The following is a 9,402-nucleotide window of genomic DNA, read 5'->3' on the forward strand; positions in this document are numbered from 1 at the left end:
CCATTTTGTGGGTTGTCATTTCACTTTTTTGATGATGTCCTATGAAACACAGGATTTTAATTGTGATGTCTAATTTATCTTTTTTCTTGTTGCTTGTATTTTTGGTCTTGTATCTAAGAAACCATCCCTAATCCAAAGTCATAAAAATGTAGGTCTCTGCTTTTTTTTAAGACTTTATAGTTTTAGGTCTTAAAATTATGTCTTTGACTCATTTTGAGTTAATTTTAATATATGGTGTCTATGGTATGAAGTAGGGGTCAAACTTCGCAGGTGGATAATTAGTCCCAACACCGTTTGTTGAACGGACTGTTCTTTCTCCCATTTAATTGTCTTTACTCCCATCTCAAAAATGAGTTGACCATGAATGTAAGATTATTTCTGTACTCTCAATTCTATTCCACTGATATATATGTGTGTGTGTGTGTGTGTGTGTGTGTGTGTGTCTGTGTGTGTATCCTGTATGACATATATATCATATATATTACATATAAAAATATATACAGTTATACTAGTACCACTTTGTTTGATTACTGTAACTTCGCAGTAACTTTTGAAATTGGGAAGTGAGTTCCTCTAACTTTGTTCTTCTTTTTCAAGATAGCTTTGACTGTTCTGGGCTCCTTTAATTTCCATATGAACTTTAGAATCAGCTTGTCAATTTCTGCAAGGAAGGCAACAAAGATTTTGATAGAGATTGCACTGAATCTGTAGATAAATTTGGAAACTACTGTATTTTTTTAAAAATTTATTTATTTATTTATTTATTTATTTTAATTCCAGTATATTTAACACACAGTGTTATATTAATTTCAGGTGTACCATACAGTGATTCAACAATTCTATACATTACTCAGTGCTCTTGATGATAAGTATACTCTTTAATCCCCATCACCTGTTTCACCCATCCCCCTACCCACCTTCCCTCTGGCAACCACCAATTTGTCTATGTATTTAAGAATCTATTTATTGGTGGGCGCCTGGGTGGCTCAGTTGGTTAAGCGACTGCCTTCGGCTCAGGTCATGATCCTGGAGTCCCGCATCGGGCTCCCTGCTCAGCAAGGAGCCTGCTTCTCCCTCTGACCCTCCTCCCCTCTCATGTACTCTCTCTCTCATTCTCGCTCTCTCAAATAAATAAATAAATCTTTAAAAAAAAAAGAATCTATTTATTGGTTTGTCTCTTTTTTCCTTTGTTCATTTGTTTTGTTTCTTAAGTTCCACATATGAGTGAAATCACATAGCATTTGTCTTTCTCTGACTGACTTCTTTCACTTAGCATTATACTCTCTAGATCCATCCATGTCATTGCAAATGATGAGATTTTATTCTTTTTTTATGGCTGAGTAATAGTGAGTCTTCTGATCCATGATCATGGGATGTCTTTCCATTTATTTGGGTCTTTTTAAATTTTCTTTTTCCCTAATAATGTTTTATTGCTTTCAACGTACAAGTCTTACACTTCTTTGGTTAAATTGATTTCTAAATATCTTATTCTTTGTGATGCTATTGTAAATTGAATCATTTTCTTAATTTAATTTTTGTTTTGTTTATCGCTAGTGTACAGAAATACAGCTGATCTTTGTATATTGATTTTGTAACCTGCAAGTTTGTTGCAGTATTTTTAATTGTTTCTTAGTGGATTCCTTAGGATTTTCTATATACAAGATTGTTTTACTTGCAAATAAAGATAGTTTTATTTCCTCCTTCCTAAACTAGGTGCTTTTTATTTAATTTTCTTTCCTAATTACCCTTGCTGGAATCACCAGTACAATGTTGAATAGGAGTGGTGAGAGTGGACCTCCTTGTCTTATTCTTGATCTTAGGGAGAAAGTTTCACTCTCTTGTCATTATATTGCTAACTGTAGGGTTTTTGTAGATGCCTTTTATCAGGCATCTACAGGTTGAGGAAGTTCCCTTCCATTCTTAGTTTGTTGAGTGTTTTTATGAGGAAGGGATGTTGAGTTTTGTCACATTTTTTTCCTGAATCTATTGAGATGATCCTGTGGTTCTGTCCTTTATTCTACTGGTATGATGTATTTCATTAGTTGATTTTCTTTTAGATATTTAGCCAACCAATCCCACTTGGTTGTGGTGTATAATCTTTTATGTATATTGCTGGATTCAGTTTGCTAGTATTTTTTGAAGATTTTTGCTTTCTGTTAGCACTCTTGCTATAAGCTTCTCATTTCATGGGCATGAACTCAAACAGAAGAATGTATATTAAATGGAAGTCAAACAAGTTTTATCTAGGAAGGTTGGTTTTATTGTGGAATAGAAATAAGATGAATTTGGGCATTTGAAATGTTTGAATCTGTGAAGAAAAAGCAGAATATTCTGTCTTGGTTTAGTGCACAGATCACATTTGGAAAGATAACTGGCATTTGAGTAGGCCTCTAGGACAAGAGAATCCACCAGAAATATACTGGAAAAGTTGATCATATATTGTTCCACCATGGGTGGCTGTGTCTGCTGCTGTCCCTACCCCAGCTCACCCCAGATGATTGTTGAAATTTAGGTTGTTCTAGCAAGTGGGAATAGCCAAGAGGTATCATACAAGTTTTTTTTGCTTTGAAGATGGATATCCAAGCATCATAATACGTTAAAAGGGAAGATTCAGCTAAAACACCAAGCCAAGAGATGCCACAGCTGAAAGCGAAAGGCTTTGCCATGCTGAAATATTTTCAAAAGAAATGACAGAAAACAGGCAAGATGACTCAAACTCCTCCTTCACATTTTGGCTGGAAAAGAGTCAGGAATTGGAAACAGGTGAAGAATTATTTTAGAGCTGTTTTTTTTTGTCATTACTCCTACCTTCAAGAAAAGGGATTGGAGTGTCTGAACTTTTAACTTAAGCTTAGGGAAAGGGGTTTCAAGAGGTCTACACTGAACTTAATGTATGTTCCCTGCACCTGAGGAGGACAGAATAGTCTAAAGTGTGAGAGAAAGACTACTGGTTGCTTTGACGGTGGTACAATGGAGAAGTGCCCATGATAGGAGGGAGGTCAGCCCTTCCAAAATCTGTCAGGCCAATGGGTGAATAGATGAGTGTTTTTTGGGGACCAGAAGTGGATCCACAGAGCAAGCTGGTGTGGGGTCATCTTAGGTCCTATGCAAGAGGGTGGCCTAGAAACCTAAGACTTGAGCAGAGAGAAGCTGAGGATCTCCTATATTTCTAGAAAATGAAGGCAAAAGGAAGTGACCAGCCAAAGAAGATTTGCATTTGCCCTGCCAAGGAGCTGCAGATAAGAGATCTCCAAAATCTCTGAAGAACCATGTGAAAGCTCGTGAGAAAAAGTCACTTTAAACTTGTGCAAAAACAGAGATTACAAAATCTAACTTTACGGGTAAGTAGAAACTTTTTTGTTCCCTTGACCTAGTACCCTTACTGTGTTTCAACCCTAGAGAGGCTGAAACATGATTAGTCAGAACAGATGTGAGGGAAGAGTAACCCTTTCCTTCCTTGACTTCAGGCCCAAACCAGAGGAGGGAAAGAAGGCTCAACTTAGAAGCAGATTTGAAATTTTGACTATTACGTAAGGCTGACATTTTAATGCTAATCTGAAATTATAATTATGTGACTTGAAATGACCCCTAGAATTGTGTGTATTACTCAAGAGTGACTAGAAAATTCTTGAGAACTTCTCCTACCCCTGACTGAAAACTAGTAGACTAGTAGGCCCCACAGAGTTGATTGAAAGAATCAGTAGAAGACAAAAATAAAGTGGTTTTCTCCTTATACTTTATGTACTGCTTGTTCAACATAAATTTTGTGTGAGAATGATGCATTTCTATTTATCAGAATCTCACCTCCACTATAGGGCTGAGTGCAGAATGCTGTTTAGTTTTATTCCAAGTCTGGTCTCACTACAACACTGCCCTACCTACATTCTACTTCCTCCAATGGGCCTTGTCTGACCACTCCAGTTAGATGACCTTAATCAACATAGTGGATCCTTCTTTCTGGCCAGTAAGCATACTTATGTCTGGGAAATCTCCTATTTTATGAAATAGAGCTCCTTTCCAGAGCTAGAACTGAAATGTCAGATACTCAAGTCCCAACCTCCTTGCAGCTAGTGTGTAAGCATAGCCAGCAATGGGAGGAAACAGGGGCTGTCCCAACTCCATTCTGGTGACAGATGGTGGTAGCAGAAGTGACATCCAGTTTCTAGAGGCAGCAGTGACACATAAGGGCCCAGTTTTGTGGTGTTGGTGGTGAAGCCTGTAGTGTCTGTGCCCAGCATGGGTTCTGTAATCTTCATTGGTCCAGTTCTTTGGGCCAAACACTGTGGGTTTGGCAACAGTTCCTGGCTCTGTAGCCACCACAACTGGTCCTCTGGTGCTCCTGGAGATTCACGGAACTTCTCAGTAGTCGTTTTTTTTTTTTCTCCTGAAATAATTATAGATTTACAAAAAAGTTACAGAGATAGTACAGAGAGTCCTCATATACCCTCAATCCAGCTTTTCCTAATGTTAATATCTTATATAACCATGGTACATTTATCAAAACTAAGAAAGTACCATTGGTGTGACGCTATTATCTGAGCTACATACTTTATTTGGATTTCACTAGCTTTTCCACTAATGTCTCTTTTCTCTTCCAGGATACAAATCAGGAAACCACTTTCCCTTTGGTTGTCATGTCTCTTCTGTCTCCTCTCATCTGTGAGAGTGGCTTCTAGTCTTTCCTTGTTTTCTAAGAGGACTGGCCAGTTATTTTGTAGAATGTCCCTCAAGTTGGACTTATCTGATGTTTTTTTCATTATTTGATAGGAGTTATGAATTTTAAAGCAAAAATACCACAGACGTGAAGTGCCTTTCCCTTCAAGGGGTAAATATCAGGGGGGGTACATGAATTTACATGACTTGTCACTGGTGGTATTCACCTTGATCAATGGTTATGGTGACATCTGCAAGGTTTCTTCACTCTAAAGTCACTATTTTTCCTTTTTGTACTCTGTTAGAAGGGAGTCACCAAGTCTAGCCCACACTTAAAAGGAGGGGAGTTAAGTTCCATTGACTGAAGGAGGAATATCTTCATATGTCTTGTGGAAATCTTCTGTAAGGAAGATTTGTCCTTTTTCCTCCATCTATTTATTTATTCATTTCTCAATCAAGCAGAAGAATAGTGCATTTGTTAGTAAATTTCAGGGAAATCTCTAAGAGTCCGACGGCAGGAAAAAGAGCCAGCACGACACAGGTTGCACAGATATTAGAAGCTGAGACAAGAAACCACATGGAGAAAACAAGAAAGATGCTCTCTGTGGCCTGCTCTGTGCTGTCAGCAATGAACTGGCTTCTTCCACAAGGTGTTTAGTTTTGCTTTCCTCATGGCTTCAACTAGCCGAAGCCCCTAGAAGGCCTAAGCCTCTCCCTTGTGCCGGCGCCATGTGACTGTTGCTCTACGGCATAACATCATTTGACAAAAACTGGAGGTCACCTGGCTCAAATTCTCAAGAGAGAGAAGCTCATTTTCTCAGCCGAGCCTATGGATGCATTTCTTCTGGGCCAGGTGTCTGCTTGCACACAGTTAGCTGTGGCCAGTGATGGGGGAAGGGGTGGGACTACAACCATCGTGCCCCCTCTGCATTCGCACACTAAGAACTAATCGATTCTAAGAGGAAGGAAGGTGGCAGGCAGGCCATGCAAAATGCTCCCGTTGCACTTCCCTTCCACTCTTCCTGGAATATGGGTTCTTCTACTAAAATGGCACCAGGGCTCACATTCATTTCCAGTCTACACACCAGCTTTTCTGCTCAACACACCGTGCTCTCTGCCAATCATCTCCGTTCTCTGATATTTTGTTGTCTGTGCTGAAATTTTTGTTAAGCAGATAAAACAGAGCTACTGTCATTGAAGCATGGGTGTGGGGATATCATGTCACCCTCCACTCTCTCCATCCTCCCTCTGGTGGCTGCCAGAACACAGTTTAAGGGAAGTAGACCCAATAAATGATCTATTTCTCTGGACCTCAGTTTTCAAGTTCAAGAATGGAAAGTCACTGTTTTCATAGAATATTCTATTCCCTGAGACTATATGGAGGGGCCCTGGGAGATGCAGAGTGCTTACCCCTAATAACACCACGAAGCTAAACTGGGTGATAGAGTCTTCAAAGTCCCAGGAGACACACCCAAACTACGGCACTGAGAAGCATCTTATCATGGACTCTACAGAGATGTGGGCAGGATTCAGGAAAAATAACAAGTATGGCTCAATACCCTCAGGGCTTGCAACCTTAGAGAGCCATCAGTACCCCTCAGACAGAAAGGACAAAAGAAAGGAGTGGTTGCCGGAGTTGGAGGACACAGCTGTCTGGCTGTGGCCTCCAGTGGACAGAAGCAGCCAACCTTCTAGAGTCAGGGGGAAAAAGCTGGGGAACAAATGCCCAGTCCACCTCCTCCCTCTGATCTCCTGCCCTGGGCTGCCATCAACTGACCCCAGCCAGAAGCTGGAGGGCCTGGTTCAGCCCTTAGGGAGCAGCCTCTCAAGACAGACAGCAGGGTGGAGAGGGTGGAAAATGGATCTGAAAGAAACACAAGGAAGTTCTCCAGTATAAGACAGACAGATGTTTGTGGATGAGCCTGGCCTCGACCCCCTTTCTTGACTTATATCGTCATTCTCCCTCTGTCCGGTCACCCTGCCTTCTTCTCATTGCCTCCTATCAATCGGCACCCTGGCCAGGCAGTTCCAAGCTCCTTTTCACGTCACAGATGAAGGAGCAGCTTCGTTTTGAAGACTGTAAGATCTCGTTTGGCCTGCATTTCACACACTCTCCAGCTATGAAAGACCTGGGCTTTCACTCCTGCTTTCCTTGGGTTTCCGCCCAGCTCGGGAGACCTCAAGTCTATGTAATGGCCCCTTCATCCTGACCTTTGATGGACTTACTTCTACAAAGAGTGCTTTGCTGAGAAACCTCTCCCTATGAGCACAGGAAAGCCCCCAGTGGTTTTTGTTGTTGTGCAATGGAAAAAGAAGCCTCAAATTACTTTCTGAGTAAGTGAGGTTTGCGTTCATCCTGGAAAGAGTTTTCTTCTCTGAGGCTGCTATTGCCACGGTCAATTGAAAACTAGGAAGCTGCTTTCAGAAATGCTCACCCAGGCTTTGGAATATAATTGAAAACAACTGTTCTTACTGAAACATGTAGGGAGCTAGAACCAACCCTAGTGACTAGTCAAGGAGTGGGTGGGGACAGCATGGTTCTGAGGAGGAGAGGGGAAGATGGTGGTTGGGTGAGGGCAGCGAGAGAAAAGGGGCTTATTGGTTAGAAGAAAGGATAATAATTTGAGGTTTCCATGTAGAATAAATTTCCATCTGACCTGCCCTGATGACAAAATAAGCTGAGGACGAGAAACGCTGGGTGGCTTTCTAGAGTGACAACACAGCTTCAGATCCAGGCAGTCAGAAGGCTAGTCCGGAGCAAGAATCTGGAGCTCTAGTCTCTAGAGCAAGTCAATGAGAGACAGGCATTTCCACCCCCTACTTTAAAGAAGAGACAGGGAGTCTAGTTCACAAAGCTAGGGGGTTAGTTCACAGAAGACACAGAGATATCCTCTGAGATTTCAGAAGGAAAATTCCCATTAACTTTTCAGGGATTGTCTCATTTCGACAAAGAAGACTAGAACACTTACCCCAGTGTGTCCTTTGCCTTGTGTTTCCCACGGGCCCCGTATTCTCTAGCCTTAGGCTTTCTGCATAAATTATAATTTTCTTCCTAAGCAAACAGCCCATACCAAATGCAGATGCTGGCTGAATCTCTGCCCGCTAGGTCCACACATGGAATAAATCCCTCCCTGAGCAATGTACCTTCCAGCCCTGCAGAAATAAGGGCTGGCACTTTCCCCGGAGGTCTGACATGTAGTCTTCCAGTGCCTTGAAGAATACAGAGAATCTAGGGGCTAAGTTCAGAACCGAGTACTCTCAGAAGATAGCAGGAGGGGAAGATTAAAGGGGGGAATTCGGAGGGGGAGACGAACCATGAGAGACGATGGACTCTGAAAAACAAACTGAGGGTTCTAGAGGGGAGGGGGGTGGGGGGATGGGTTAGCCTGGTGATGGGTATTAAAGAGGGCACTTCTGCATGGAGCACTGGGTGTTATATGCAATGAATCATGGAACACTACATCAAAAACTAATGATGTCATGTATGGTGATTAACATAACAATAAAAATTTAAAAAGAACAGAGTGCTCTTAAATGTCTTGCCTTATAAGAAATAGAACATTTTCCCCATTATATCAGGGAGATATCAGAGCTGATCACATTCAGAAGCATTAACAAAGACATTTTAAGGCAAAATTACAACAGTTTCTTCCTAGAGCTTTTTATGGTTTTAACATTAGGAATGAATGTGAACTGGTTTGAAGTCCTTTATGTTAGGCATTTTTCCTGGGAATCTGGGCCTCTGAGAATCAACAACAGGCCAGTCCACAGATAGGTTTCTGAGGGGGCATCTTCCTCTTTTCTGGTCTCCTATAAGACTCCCATTAAGGTTTCCTAGGTGTGGAATCTTCGGTGAAATGCTGAGAGATCATCCATGTGCTCCCCATAGAATTGCATCTTTTTGACCCGGAAAGAACCTTGGTCATGCAACCCTGCTGTATCTTCTACTGACGAGGACACTGAAGTATGGAGGAGCAAAGGGTTACGTAGTGGCAGAAATAGCTCTGGAACCCTGTATCTGGACTGCCACTCAAGGGCTCTTTCTATTGTTCTGTTCTTCTATTTTGAAATTTTGTGAAACATCCCCAGTATTATGAGTGTGCCATAGACAACTGGCACACAGTGATCATTCCATGTATTCCTCTAACAATCACCAGCCTCCTTTACATTTAGGTTAGAATCACATGACCATCTAGCATTGGACTGTGAGTAAAAGTGGAGTACATGTGTATTCTAGTGAATTCAGATCAATATTCTTTCTCCATCCTTCACATGCTCTGCAGAGGAGAACTTGGAGTTCAGATGAAACATATGGCAAAGGTACAAGGTGGAGGAGGGCCTCCCAACTCATATGTTACATGGGCATGTTACATGAGCATGAAATGTTACATGAGCATGAAATAAGCCACTGCTCTCTGAAGAAACTGAGATTCCAGGAGTTGGGCATCTCAAACAGCTAGCATCTACTACCCCGAGTCAATGGGCTTCTATTTCAGCCAGTTTGCCTGAAAAGGACATAATGAATAAGGTTTGACAATGGCAGCCCACCATTTGGAAAAAGTCAACAGGACTGTGGCACTCATCACTTGACCACTCATTGCTCAACTCAGAGGCAAAAGGTCTGATAGAAGGCAGGAGTTCCAAGGCTGAGAGTAAAAAGTTAGTTGCTAGGTGAGTACACCTTCCCACTCTTCAGGAAATCAGGTTTCCAGAAATATAGAGAAGGCTGAGTTAGACAGTTCTGGTGTG

At 41.6% G+C, this 9,402-nt stretch overlaps 1 protein-coding gene across 2 annotated transcripts in view; it reads left to right on the plus strand.

Moving 5' to 3' along the window:
- Window positions 1-7,947, plus strand: part of LOC113929260 (chondroitin sulfate proteoglycan 4-like) — a 75,159-nt gene extending 67,212 nt beyond the window's left edge. The window contains exons 12-14 of one of the 2 annotated variants that reach the window (XR_003522141.2): window positions 2,572-2,763; window positions 3,174-3,341; window positions 4,599-7,947. The gene's annotated coding sequence lies outside the window, so the exon portion shown is untranslated. Of the gene's footprint in view, window positions 1-2,571; window positions 3,342-4,598 lie in introns of both variants that reach the window. The other variant, XR_003522140.2, reaches the window with a different exon arrangement.
- Window positions 7,948-9,402: the final 1,455 nt, after the last annotated feature.

The sequence above is a fragment of the Zalophus californianus genome, chromosome 5, assembly GCF_009762305.2.
Source record: "Zalophus californianus isolate mZalCal1 chromosome 5, mZalCal1.pri.v2, whole genome shotgun sequence".
Classification (NCBI taxonomy): domain Eukaryota; kingdom Metazoa; phylum Chordata; class Mammalia; order Carnivora; family Otariidae; genus Zalophus; species Zalophus californianus.